The 14,513-nt window shown below is 40.4% G+C and overlaps 1 long non-coding RNA gene across 1 annotated transcript; it reads right to left on the bottom strand.

The window, feature by feature from the left end:
* Positions 1-2,132: 2,132 nt before the first annotated feature.
* On the bottom strand, positions 2,133-4,194 carry LOC119524955. Its single transcript, XR_005214903.1, has 2 exons — positions 4,043-4,194; positions 2,133-2,370 (listed from the first exon to the last, which is right to left on the bottom strand). It is a non-coding gene; the product is annotated as an uncharacterized LOC119524955 (long non-coding RNA).
* Between the last annotated feature and the right edge of the window lie 10,319 nt (positions 4,195-14,513).

The raw sequence follows: 14,513 nt of genomic DNA, 5'->3' as shown, positions 1-14,513 counted from the left end.
GGCCTGGGTTCCCCTTCCAGTTTAGAGATACTCCTAAGAGCCAGCTAAACCTCCCAAACCTTGCCCTCACCATGCCATCCCACTTCCAGTTGCAGAGATAATCCAGGAGTTCAGTGAGAACAGATCATGGTTCCTTTATCTGGTTAACTGTAACCCACCCCCCACCCTCAGGGACCTCCCAGGATGGCCAGGTGGCTTTGGACATTGTGGGCAGGAGAGAGGTCTTCTCCAGAAAGTGATTGCTAAGCAGGTGATCACCTCCTGCTGCTGTGACATATCTGTGAGAAGCTGATGAAAGCTGTAGGCATTTCCCCAGCAAGTGCACATCCACACACAAGTGTGTGCTATTGCAAGGCACCCACGGGACCCTTGAAGCCCCATCTCTAGAAGCTCTGAGGTTCCACAGAGGCCAGTTAGGAACCCCTGAAGGATGCTGGACCCTGGAGCCCATCACCGCCTTGGTGACAGTAGTTGGTGAGTGTCACTGACCTAACCCATCAAAAACCCACAGACCAGGCCGACATAGATCCTAAAAAAATCTCTGAAAAATGGGAAGGTCACTCACCTCTTCCCTGAGCTTCAGTGACCTCACCCATAAGATGGGGATAATAATAGCTCCCCACTTAGCTCACAGGATTATTCTGAGCATCAAATTATTTTTAACTGCTATGCTCTACTCAAGGGTCAAAAACCCAAATGCCTCTGGATATTCCCTTTTCCCTCTTCAATCCCCACTCTCCAGGGAACCTGCCTTCATCTCCCCAGGCTCCTTCCTCTCCCTTCTAGAGCTAATCTGATAAATGTCCCCACAATCCCTATTGTCACACATTACAGGGGCTCAAGGCCCTCCCTGTCTCCCATCCATTTATTAAATTCTGGGCACTGTGGGGTGCCAGGTATATAGTAAGGAATCAAAAGCCATTGTTTCAGTCTTCTTGGGCCCCAGAGTTTCTCACCAGACCGTAAACACTTTTGATGGCAGGGACCAAGTCTTATTCACCTGTAGTAATCCTGACCCCCCTCATAAGGTGCCTTATACAAAGTAGGCAAATAGCAATATTAAAGCTAAAGTGCATACTTACAGCTTGCAGAGGCTTCTGATTACTGTCTTAGAATGCTTAGGTGTTAATGACTAAAAGAGAATCAATAGGTTTTCCATTGTAGATAACATATTTGCATCTTGGTGTGAGTCCTTAAATCCTTAATCCTCACTACACATTCACAATCCCCAAAACCCTTCAGTTCCTAACTGAGGGCCTAGAAGGGAGATCTTTAAAGGAGAAGCCCCTCCAAACCACATTGCTTACCTTCTTGATGACAGGTAAGGCCTATAACCTTTTCTGCTGTTGTTTTTATTTTCCTAGTTGAAAAAAAACAGTCTTGTCAAAGACATTTCACCACTGAATCCTTTTTTTCCTTTAAAACCTTATTTTTATGCTTACTACATTATGTGAAATGTAATTTTCTTTTTTACACCTTGAAGTTACAATAGAGTTTAAGAAAAAAATGACAGTAACATAAAACAAAAAAAAATTAAATGGCTACCCTTTCCAAGAAACAATTAACAAAATTCTAACAAACATATTACAAGGAACTGTTATCATAATCATACCAGTAATTTCTAAAACTGGAGGTTTCAAGAATGTGTATGGAAGAGAACTCCATGTTTTTATGTCATGTAATCATCAAAAAACTTATGTGGTAGAAATTCTAACAATGCCCTTTTTACAGATGAGAAAAAATGAGGATTGGATAGAGTTTAAGTAACCAAACTGATGCCACCCAGGTAAAGAAAGCAGGAGTCAAAGTTTTATCTGAGCCATCAGCTGCTGGCACTCTCAGCCAGTCTGCTGCTACTGAGACAATGGAAACATGGCAGGTTCAGACAGCTTGTAGGAGTAGAACACTAGATGTGCTGTTCCATCCTGAAAATGAAACAATAAGGTATACCTACTAACACTGAAATACACATTTCTACATACACTGGAAATATTTCATACCTTAGTGGAGACACTGTGAATACCTTTTTAAAAGAATAATAAAATATCCTCTAATGATGTTATTCATGAACAAAAAGTCCAAGTCCTCCCAACAGGCAGAGAACAGGATTTGGAATTCTGACCAAAGCTGTGTTACCTTAAACAGGGGAAAGGAGAGGAGTGACTGGCCTTGGCGGCACCAGACATGCACCATGAGGGCGTCACACCACTCCTTGTTCCAGGTGCACACGTGGCCACAGCCGGCACCCAGCATGCCCAGCCTCACCCGCAGGGCCACGGCACTGCCCTCCACCAGGACCTGTGGTGCAGCACTGCTCTCCGCCATGGCCTGCAAATCTGCCCTCCTCTTCTCCAGGTCCTTCAGGGAATTCTAGAAAATAAACACACAGTGGCCCAGTCAATCTTTTGGAGCATTGTAAAAGTTTATGCAACCTTAACTTTGTAAACTCTCCCTCAGCAGGTGTGATGCCCTACTTAGATGCATTCTGTGACTCTTTGCATTCTGTGACACACACATGACTCCCTAGAGAGTTTACAGTGTGTCCAAGGTTTACAAAACTCCACAACTTACTAACGTGGTGAGAGTTCTTAGTTTCAAATCAAAATTAAAATGTCAATGCAAATGCTAAAAAAGTTTAACATTCAAATGTGGAAAATGTAATTTTTTCATTTATTTTAAGTATAAATTCCATTTATTACACACCCACCAATTATCTTCATCAGTGCTCAGGACACAACAATTTCATTTCCAGTAAACATGTGCTGGCCAAACAGAATATCAAGAAACTCATAAAACTCAAAACAAATTGATCTCCTGGATGAAAAGAGTAAACTATTGTTGTACACAATGTTTATTTACAAGGATTACATCCTGTGAGTAGGTGACTTAACTTTGAATCTGTTGTATAAGCTCATAAAGTATTTCATCTTATGTAAATCAGAGGAGAACCAGCAAGTCTAAGCTTTGGTCTTACTATCGCCATCATATGTAAAGAGACAAGGCTGGATGGTGTGGGGACCACTCAGCACAGAATTTCCCAAGTCTGATCAGGCAGAGAGGAGGGCCCCAGGGTCAGAGAGGGGATAGTGGGCTCCACAGCTAAAGTGACTGAGCACTTTCAATCCAAAAGTAACAGGTGCACACCCACCCTACTGCTGCTGAACCTTTTAAACAGCACTTACAACAATAACTCCAAAGATCTCAAGTATACATTCAAATCTCACACCATTAAGTCACATATTGGATGGCATAAAAATTGCAAATCCACAAGTGAGCCAAGATTTACACACTCACTTGGCCATATTAGTGGTACAGCTATAAAAGTGAAAGGGGCCCAGGTATTTCTTTCAAATGTTACTCTGTAGAGGAGTGTAACATAAATATAAATATATAAATACAAATACAAATATATAAATATAAATATAAATATAAATATAAATATAAATATTAGAGAATACCCATAACAAAGGGCATGGCAGTTGAACTTCCTGCCTCTCAGTGGCTATCTATTGACTGACTAGATTAGTCTTAAAGTACAATAAGAAATTATTAACTACAAGTAATTTAACACTAAACACACTACCTATGATAATGTATTTTATTGCAGAAAAAATGACTGCATTGAAAACAATTATATTTAATCTTTAGAACAAAAGTGTTATTTAAGTTGAATGAAAATGCTATGTAAGTTCTGCATTGAAAATAATTTTATATAACTTTTAGGTGCTAATACTTTAAAATCTGAAATATGCAAACTCCTTAAATCTGAATACACGAAGCTGAAAAGCGGCTTAAGGCCCCACAAAGGCACAGCATCTATGTAGGGTTACCCAGGGGAGGTGCTGAGATCCAGATGAAAATAGCTTGTGAAGAGTTGCTTTTAAAATATTTTTTTTCCTAGGACTACACAGAGAAGTGGGAAAATAGTGGACAAAGAAAAGGCTTCACAAGATGAAATGGAGGGAAATGACACCCTAGATTTCCCCAAATGCCCCAGGCCACACTGGCATAAGCTTGGAGTCTCATCTGAACAGCAGCTTACTTTAGCCCAGGAAATTCCTGTGTCCCAGTCACAAAGGAAACCTTCTGAAGTGGACTGTGTAGCAATTCAGTTTTGGTGACAGAAAGCCACTTAGAGAGAAGCAGCCTCTTCATTCTGGGCCAACTGTGAGGTTCTCTCCAGACCCTGCTTTCCCTCTGTCACCTGAGGAGAGAGGGAGGGGGGTGGGGGGCAGTTAGGGAGGGGGAGAGCTTGAGATAGAGGAAGGTGGAGAAAGAGAAGGAGAGAGAGGAAAGGGAGAACAGGAGAAAGAGAGAAAGAGGAAGAGGGAGATGGAAAAAGAGGGAGACAAGGAGAGAGAACGAGAGTGGGAATACATATGGGAATGGATGAGAATATTAACTAAAGTTCCAAACTGATTAACAGCCAACTCCTGAGACAGACCTGACCTTCACTGCCAGCACCACAGAGTCACCCCACTGCAGTGGTTAAGTCAGGGGACCCTGGGCTTTAGTCTGGGCTCCACCACTTTCTCCCGAAGTGAGCCTCAAAGAGGCATCACCCTCAAAGGTTGTTGAGAGCATGAGATGAGAACCCCAGGCAGGTGTGTGCAAACAACTGTCCAGTCCTTGGGACAAAGCTATGGGGTCCATGAACAGGGCCTGACATTATTTTGAGTGGAAGATCCTTGGAATCCTTTTGATCAAGGAGACTGCTTAAAGCACACCTACGCTCCTCATTCTAGCAATCCAAGGTGGAAATGGCAGTATTTTCACAATGATATTCTTTACAATTAGTCACTAACCATAGGATACAGTAAATGACTATGAAACATAAATTTTAACTGCTACTTGTTTCTTACTGTGGTTGACAGAGAATAAAATGAACTAACACTTTCTCAGCTCTTACTGCAGTTCCCACATTGTGCTACAGAATCTCACATTCTGCCGTAAAGCCCATGGGAGCCTCTGGGCTGGACACTCACTCTCCATTCTAATTTATGGACCAGGACAGAGAAGCTAGGATGGTTATGGCCTGGGTATAACACAGCCTCACCAGACATTTCCAGGTGTGCCTCACACCTGGGAACATTCATCTGCAGCAGGGGAAGCCAAGAGCATGCATTAAAGGGCTTCACAGCACAATACAGGAAGAAACAGTTCTCCTCTGTGCACCCATGTACAATGTTACCTACATGTGAGAGCCATAAGTCATATACGGGATGAGATTCTCTCAGATGTATACAGTGTCACGAAGACTGAATTTTGTTAATAAGTGATATCAGTTGCATTCCTTTTTTCTGTTCCCCTATATTGACTGCATTCTTTTTTCTGTTCTCCTAGGTTCAATTTTACTCTTTCATGTCTCAAGGAATGATTTTTAAAGTCCTTGAAATGAACTATTTTTTTTTTACAAAATTCAATCAAAATTCATAACTAAATTAATAACACCTCAATGCTGACTTTAGGTGACAGATAATTAAATTATATTAAAAGATATTATGTGTCTAAATGATTCTGATCTGACTGACATGCCCAGACACCCACACAATCATCATAAAGATTTATGTTGGTAGATTTGGCTCTACCAGGAAGAAGATAATTCAAAGTCCAACTTATAAAAATTTATACCTTTCTCAGTCTAATGACTACATTTTATGATGTACTGCATACTGAATTGGGCAGTATAAAGTTTTTATCTTATACCTGGCCACCACTTATTCTCCTCCCTCTTGGATACTGAGCGTTTTTGTCTCAATTGGGTCATTCCCATCAGTTCTTCAATATACTAAAAAAAATCCTTTGATCTCACCTCCTCTAAAGCCACCTGGCTTCCAGAATGGCAAGCAAAATGCTATGACATCCACTTCTTCCCTTATGAATGCTAGACAAGGTTCCCATCATCAAGAGCTCACATTCAGCTACACTGATCACAAGAACTGGCCTGAATAGAACAGGGGAGGGTCACAGAGGAATAATCCATTTGAGCTGTGGGCATGGTGGTGAGCAAGACTGAAGCCAGCCTGCATAGGACACTCATTCTTAAGGATGAGCAAACAAGAGGAGGATTCGATATTTCTGGAGAACAGCAGTTTGTCCACCATGATCTTTTGTGACCCTGCCACTCTCTTCCCCTGCTCAGCTTGGGGGATGGACAAGCAGGGCTGGTAGGCAAGGGGGGAGCTGAGGTGACTAGAAGAGCACTCTCAAGTACTAGGGTGAGGTCACCAAGTCTTTTCCAGGATACCTGGCTTCACAGTGGGGGTGAACTAGAGAGGGAAGAGAAGAGATGTGGAGAAGTGGACTGGATGGTGATGGGATTCCCAGGGCAAATGGTGACAGAAGGGTCTGCACTCACAGGGGGGCTGCTGGAGGAGGGTGGGAAGTTCAAGGATATTGCATGTGCCATGGGGACAGGTGCCTAGTTTCCCAGATGGACCACATGGCAGGAGATTTTCAACAGGACCTGAATCCAAAGAAAATATTGCTAGGAATTAAACTAACAGATACATAGGCAGCCTTTGAGGATTTTGCAATATTTGAGCCCAATGATTCATAAGAAAATACCAGTAAAATCAATATTAAAATAATAATGAAAAAAACTGTATGTGGTATATATTTTTAAATGTTTTGCTGGCTAGAAGGAGTGGGAGAACTTCCAGTGTGGTAGTTGCTGAAAACACCAATTAACAATTTAATTCTAAAATACAGGAATTGAGGTCATTACATTGGCATGGAATAGACAAAAAAGAACAATTGAATATCATAAGATCTTATTTGCACCTGACATGGTGGTAAGACCACATGGCCCAATCTCTACCTGCACAAAAGGACCCACAGAGTAGACAAAGGAAATGGAGCCAATGAGGAAAATGACACCATGTCAGCAGTTAACAGAAAATTAGGTGCACACACATATTTATGTGCATGTATATACGCACATACAAAACAAATACACAGGCACCTACAAACACAAACACATACGTGCACAGAAACATATGTATGTGTGTGAATACACATACACCTACACACATGCAAATATGCACACATAAACATATACATATACACATATGCATACATGAGTATTCACATGCATGTGCACACACACATACACACATGCATACATATACACATACACACATTCATAAGCTTACACATATATAACCTGGTTTCAAAATCTAAACCTCGATTACCAATATCACTTCACATATTGAAAAATATGCATTGAATGCCTTTTCAGTGCCAGGCACTCTTCTAGACATGTATCCTGGGATACATCAGTGAAAAGAAAAAAAAAAAGGCCAAGATCCCTGACTGATGGACTAAAGACAGACCCAGGTGAGGAGGAGTGGGGAGACCAGAGGTTGCTTCATCCAGACCTCTCCTTTCAGAGGCTGACTAGGAATCTGCTTCTCATCTTCCTCCCAGAAAACGGTTACAATCCTGTGAGCTGACATCCATTTTTGCCACATTTTTTCTTATCTGTCCTTCAGTTATCCTTTCCTGTTGGGCTTTATCATTCTTCACTTGTTTTGACATTTTCAGATAAAGCAAAGCATCCTGCCTCTGAATTTCCATGTCTCTCGAACTACCTGCTTTCCCAATCTGGCCCTATTTGTCCCTGGCCTTGTTCACATTTTCAACCCTAAATGTCTACAACCTTAACAGAAAAGGGTCAAAGACTTGGCTCCATACTCCTGCCTGGGCTACTTCATCAATGTGGATGAAGTTCCTGCCACAAGCTTATGACAGGATTCCCATCCCAGAAACACTATCCTGACCATCTTTAAGCAATTTTCTTGTATTTTCAAAGTCAGTTTACCTCCAAAAAGAAAACCTTTCTGTGAGATATAATGAAATAAATGTGCTTCCCAGCACATTGAAAGTATATTTTAGGTAGGCAAGTTATAAATCCATTCTTAAGTGCATAATAAATACGAATCTAAAAAGAATGTCAAAAGACATCTGGGAAGATGGTAGAGTGAGTAAGGTGGAGGAGGTTTCTCCTCCATGAAAGAAATTACAGAGGGTCCCGAGGATGCTAAGGCTGCAGTTTCAGGGTTTGACTGACCATAAGGGGACCCCTACAGTATGTGATGGGAACATGGACAAAAACATGGAGAGATGGCACCTAAAGGGACAGGGTGCATTTGTTTGGCTAGGACCACCCTCTGGGTCTGGCTGCATCAAGACAGCCACCAGGGAAGTGAGTGAGCAGTGGCTCTCCAATCCCCTGCACCCACCTTGATAGTCAGCTGGGGAGGGTTTCCTCCATAGCCACAGGGGTGGGAGGTTCCATGAGGCATCCTGAGAGGCATTCCCTCCCTCACAGAATCCCAGGTTGTGCATGGCAAGAAGCAGGGATAAGTAAGGGCACCATATGGAAACATCAGGAACCCCTAACACTCCACAGGCTCACAGGTGCATGGCAGGAAGGGAGCAGGGCATGTTTGAGCTGAAGGGTGCCTGTGAGTGGACTCCCTGTCAAACTGCACAGGGGACACATCATGGCACCAGGGTAGGCAGTCCCCAGTGCACATAGAGAACTGGGGCACTGACTGGATCCCCACCCAGCCTAGTACAAAGGAGAAGTTCTGGGAAGGCTGGCTTGAAGGTAAAAGGCAGCTCAAGAGTGCAAAGTGCTGGTAGGCTAGGAAAACTGCAGTTCAGAAAGCTGTAGCTATGCCAAATTATATATAAATGGTCAAATAATCCTGCGTTTCCTGAAATAACCTTATCAAGATGAGCAAATGGCCCAAATCCAACAGAAAATCATAAAGCACCTGAGGAATCTAGAACATATGGACAAGTGAAGTGAACAAATTAAAAAGCCGGAAGAGACACAAAATTTGGAGCAATTAATCAAAGAAATACACACAAATCTCCAAAACAACTTCAATGAGATGGCTAAAGACATAAAAAAAATCAAAAACATTCTAGAAGAGCATGAAGAAAAACCTCAAAGAGTAAATAAAAATAGCACATATTATAGAATTAAAAGAAAATGTGCACCAAATTAAAAATATACTAGAGAAGATGGCAGCAGAGGGGTGGAAGCTAATCAGTCTCCCTGGAACAACTAATAAACAATCAGGAACTACCAGTAAATAATCTGGAATAATTGCAGGGGGACAAACATGACCGTCCACTCACCATACACCAACTGGAATTGGGAGGAATGCCCAAGATCACAGCATAATATCTGTAAGTAAAAACTGCAGATATAAGCTGGGAGCCCCCTCCCTCCACTGTCAATTGCAAAGCCTGCGAGCCCTTCCCAGATGGCAAACTGCAAAGCCTTGCTGTGCTAGGAAGCAGCACTCTCTGAGCAAGCGAATATAGCTCAGCTGAGCTCCAACTGGGGTTTTATCAAGCAGAGGCTTTTGGTGATGACTGACCTTGGAGAGCTGGAGGACCTCTCTGGGAGGGAGGGGAAGTCCAGAGGACCGGGTGCTGTCTCTGGACAATGGGTGAAAGTGAGGGGATCCACAGACTAACCATGAAGGGGGCCTTCTGTCCCTTTTTTGGCTCAGTGGACAAAGTGTCAGTTGTTTTCAATTCTCAGTGCTCAGACCCAGACAAAAGCTGATAGCAGAGTCAGAGACCATTCAAATGCTAATGACCTCTCCTGAGGGAGTCAACAATTCCCCAGAGCCTTGGGGGAAATAGCCACCCACCATACCTCCTTACGCAGTCAAAAGTGACAGGCTGACAGGCACCACATGCTGGGCAGAAAGCACAGTGATTTGAGGCCTTGCAGGGTGTATCAATCTAAGACACCCTCAGGTAAAGGTAATACTATTGCCTCCTATTAAACCTGAACCACTTCAGGTCTGGGAAAACCTGACTGGGGTAACCAAGGAAACCAGATGCCTAGACAACAGAAAACTACAACCTACACTAAAAAAAGTGAAGTTATGGCCCAAAGGAATAAACTTGTACTTCAACTGAGATACAGGATATAGAATGAGACCAAGGAGTGGGGAGTGGTTGCTTATTATGAGCAGAATGTTCAACTAGGGTGAACTTAAATGTTTGGAAATGGGCAGAGGTGATGGTAGCACATTGTGAGAATAACTAACAGTGCTGAATGGTCCGTGAATGTGGTGGAAAGGGGAAGCTCAGAGTCACATATGTCACCAGAAGGAAAGCTGGAGGTCAAATGATGGGAATGCATAAAACAGCACCAACCAAGAATTCTTTATCCAGCAAAGGAGAGTTCAAAATTTTCATCAACAAATGCTGAGAGAATTTGTTAACAAGAGACATTCTCTGCAAAAAAAAATACTAAAGAGAGCTCTACCAGCTAAGAAAAAAAGAAAGGAAAGAGAAGTCTGGAGAAGTGCACAGAACCAGAGTATTATAGTATGGGTAACTTAAAGGAAAAAAGAGAGCAGGAAAAAAAAAATTGTCAACTAAAAACCAAAGGATAAAATGGGTGCTTCAAGAACTCTCTCCACATTTATAACTTTCAATGTGAATGGATTAACCTCTCCAATTAAAAGAAATAGACTGATAGAATGGATTAAAAAGCATGACCCATCAATGAGCTATTTACCACAGACTCATCTTAGACCCTGAAACACAAAGACACTGAACGTGAAAGCAAGGAAAATATATTCTATGTAAGCTGCAATCAAAAGAAAGCAGGTGTAGTTGTTGGTTCATTGAGAATGTCAGCAAGATTGACAGGCTTTTAGCTAGACTAATGTTCCAGTTTACTAATGTTACCATTTTGCAAAACACCAGAAATGGATTGGCTTTTATAAAGGAGGTTTATTTTTGGTTACTAAGTTACTCTTAAGACCATAAAGTGCCCAAGGTAAGGCATCAATAATAGGGTATCTCACTGGAAAAAGGCCATTGGCATCCAGAAAACATCTGTTAGTTGGGAAGTCACTGTGGCTGGCATCTGCTTGCTCCCAGGTTGCACCAAAATGGCATTCTCCAAAAATGTCAGTGTCAGCTTTCAATGGCCATCTTTAAAATGTCTCTAAGCTGCAGCAGCAAGCTCCTTCCATGTGAGCTCTTATATGGCTCCAGTGATTTAATTAAGACACACATGAATCGGTGGGGCCACAGCTCCATAGAATAATTAATCAAAGTTATTACCCACAGTTGGGTGGGTCACATCTCCATGTAAACAAACTAATCCAAAGATTCCAACCTAATCAATACTAACACCTCTGCCTCCACAAGAATGCATCAAACAACATGGCATTTTGGGGGACATAATACATCCAAACTGACAAACTCAAAAAGAGAGATCCAAATAAACAGAATCAGAAATGAGAGTGGGATAATTACTATGTATCCTAGGGAAATAAAAAAAAAAAAATCATAAGAACATACCATGAACAACTGTACTCCAACAAGCTAGACAATTTAGAGGAAACAGATAATTTCCCAGAAACACATGAACAACCTAGACTGACCCAAGAAGAAAGAGAAGACCTCAACAAACCAATCACAATCAAAGAGATCCAATCAGTCATCAAAAATCTACCTACAAATAAAAGCCCAGGGCCAGACGGCTTCAAGGGGAATTTTGCCAAACTTTCCAAACAGAATTGACATCACACCCGGTCAAACTCTTCAAAAAAATTCAAGAAAAAGGAATACCACCTAACTCATTTTCTGAAAATAATATCACTCTAATATCACAACCACATAAAGAAACTTCAGAAGAGGAAAACTATAGGCCAAACTCCCTCATGGATACATCTGCAAAAAATCTCAACAAAATATTTGCAAATGAAATTGAAAGCCACATATAAAGAATTATACACCTCTGCCAAGTGTGGCTCATTCCTAGCATCCCACAGTGGTTCCACATAAGAAAATCAATCAATGTAGTATCAAACATTAACAAATCAAAAGGGAAAAATCAAACGAGTATCTCAAGAGATGCAGAAAAAGCATTTGATGAAATTTCATATCCCTTTTGAAAAAAACAATTCAAAAGCTAGAAATTGAAGGAAACATCCTCAATATGTTAGAGGACATATACGAAAAACCTGCAGCCAGCACAGTACCCAATGGTAAGAGGCTGAAAGCCTTCCCCCTAAGATCTGGAATGAGACAAGGAAGCCCACTGTCAGCATTATTCAACATTGGGCTAGAAGTTCTATTCAGAGCAATTCACCAAGACAAAGAAATAAAATGTATCCAAATTGGAAACTAAGAAATAAAACCACCATTATTTGCATATAATAGGATCTTATTATTAGTAAAATCCTGAGAAATTGATGAGAAAGCTATTTGAGCTAATAAACAAATACAACAGAGTGTTGGAATATAAGATTAATGCACATAAATCAGTTATGTTCCTATACATTAGTAATAACCTAACTGAAGAGGTAAACAAAATTCTGTTCACAACAACAACTAAAAAAAATCAAGTATCTAGGAATAAACTTATCCAAGGATGTAAAAGACATTTACAAAGACAATTAGAAAACTTTACTGAAGGAAATAAACAGGACCTGAATAGGTAGAAAGATATTCCATGATCACGGACAGAAAGGCTCAAAGTCATTGTCATCAATTCTACCCAAATTAATTTAGATTCAATGCAATTCCAATCAAAATTCTAACAACCTACTTTGCAGACTTGAAAAAGCTAGCCATCAAACTTATTTGGAAGGGAAAGGGGACTGAATTGCCAAAAAAATCTTAAAAACAGAAAAACAAATTGGGAGAACTTACACTTCCAGACTATCAAGACTACTATAAAGCCACAGTGGTCAAAACAGCATGGTATTGGCACAAAGATAGAGATATTGATCAATGGAATAGAATTGAGAGATCTACGGTTGACTGATTTTTGATAAGGTCCCCAAATCCACTGAACTTGGAAAGAACAGTTCTTTTCCACAAATGGGGCTGGGAGACCTGGACACCCATTTCAAAATAAATAAAAGAGGACCCCTGCTTCACATCCTATACAAAAATCAATGCAAAGTGGATCAAAGACCTCAATATAAGAGACAGCACAATAAAACTCAGAATATAAAGAATCATCCTCAAAACATAGTAACAGGAGGTAGCTTCTTAGACCTTACACACAAAGCACAAGCCCGAAAAGGAAACAATAAATGGGAACTCTTTAAAATTGAAAGCATCTGTGCCTGAAAAAAGTGAAAGAGCAGCCAATTCAATCAAAGAAAATATTTGGAAACCATATAGCTGATAAGACACTGATATCCTGCATATATAAAGAAATCCTACAATTCAACAATAGTACAAACAGCATCAAAAAATGGGCACAAGGTAGGAAAAGGCATTATCCCCAAGAAGAAATACAAATTGCTAAAAAATACATGAAAAATGTTCGTCTTCTCTAGCTATTAGGAAAGGCAAATCAAAACTACAGTGATGTACTGTCTCACACCACTAAGGATGGCTGCCATTAAACAAACAGGATACAATAAATGTTGGAGAGCATGTGGAGAAATTGGGATGCTTATACATTGGTGATGGGAATGTATAATGGGACAGCCTCTGTGGAAGATATTTTGGCAGTTTCTCAGAAACCTAGATATCAAACTACTCTACAATTCCTCTTCTTGATATATACCCAGAGGCTATAAAAGCTGTGACACAAATAGAAATTTGTACCCCAACATTAACAGTGGCACTGTTCACAAATGCCAGGAGATGGAAACAATCCAAGTATCCTTCAACAACTGAATAGATAAACAAAATGTGGTATATGTATATATGTGTGTATATATATTTATATATATATATTTATATATATGTATTTATATACATATATATATGCACATACACACACACACATGATGGAAAACTATACAGTAGTAAGAAGGAAAAAAGTCCTGTAACATATGGCAAAATGGATGAACCTTGAAGACATAATGCTGAGAGAAATAAATCAGACATAAAGGGAGATATATTGCTTGTTACCACTAGTATGAACTCCCTGAACAATGTAAAATCAATGTCTTATAATGTAGAATATTGGGGACCTAGAAATAGAAGCTTATAGAAGGGGAATGATAATCTAACCTTCAGATATGTTAATCAGGGTGAATTCAAAGGTATGGGAATGGAGAGGGGTGATGACTGTTTGCTAATGGGATTACAAGTATCAGAGATTTCTTGAAAGTGAATAGGATTGAAATGGGTTGTTTAAAGGCATATATCCCACAGATAAGCACTACAAATATAGATAGGAGCTCACATGATATATTTCTAATGTATGACACTAGTATAGAGAGTTAAAAACAGAATGGTATATGGGAGAACTCTACCTATTGCATACTAGGGACTATAATTAATAGAATACCTTACTAGTACCACACAAATGCTAGGGACAAAAAATTAAGGGCTAAAATGAGTTATGGGGAGTTATGGGTCATGAGAAATGTTTAAAATGGAGAGTGACTAGGATTGTATAACTCAGATGATAATGTGAGATATGGAAGGATTATTGTAAACATGCATATACTATGTAAACTTAAGAACCCCTTACTTTATAAGTCAAACCC

The sequence above is a fragment of the Choloepus didactylus genome (assembly GCF_015220235.1).
Source record: "Choloepus didactylus isolate mChoDid1 chromosome 23 unlocalized genomic scaffold, mChoDid1.pri SUPER_23_unloc10, whole genome shotgun sequence".
NCBI lineage: Eukaryota > Metazoa > Chordata > Mammalia > Pilosa > Megalonychidae > Choloepus > Choloepus didactylus.
This window is presented reverse-complemented; position numbering and strand designations above follow the sequence as displayed.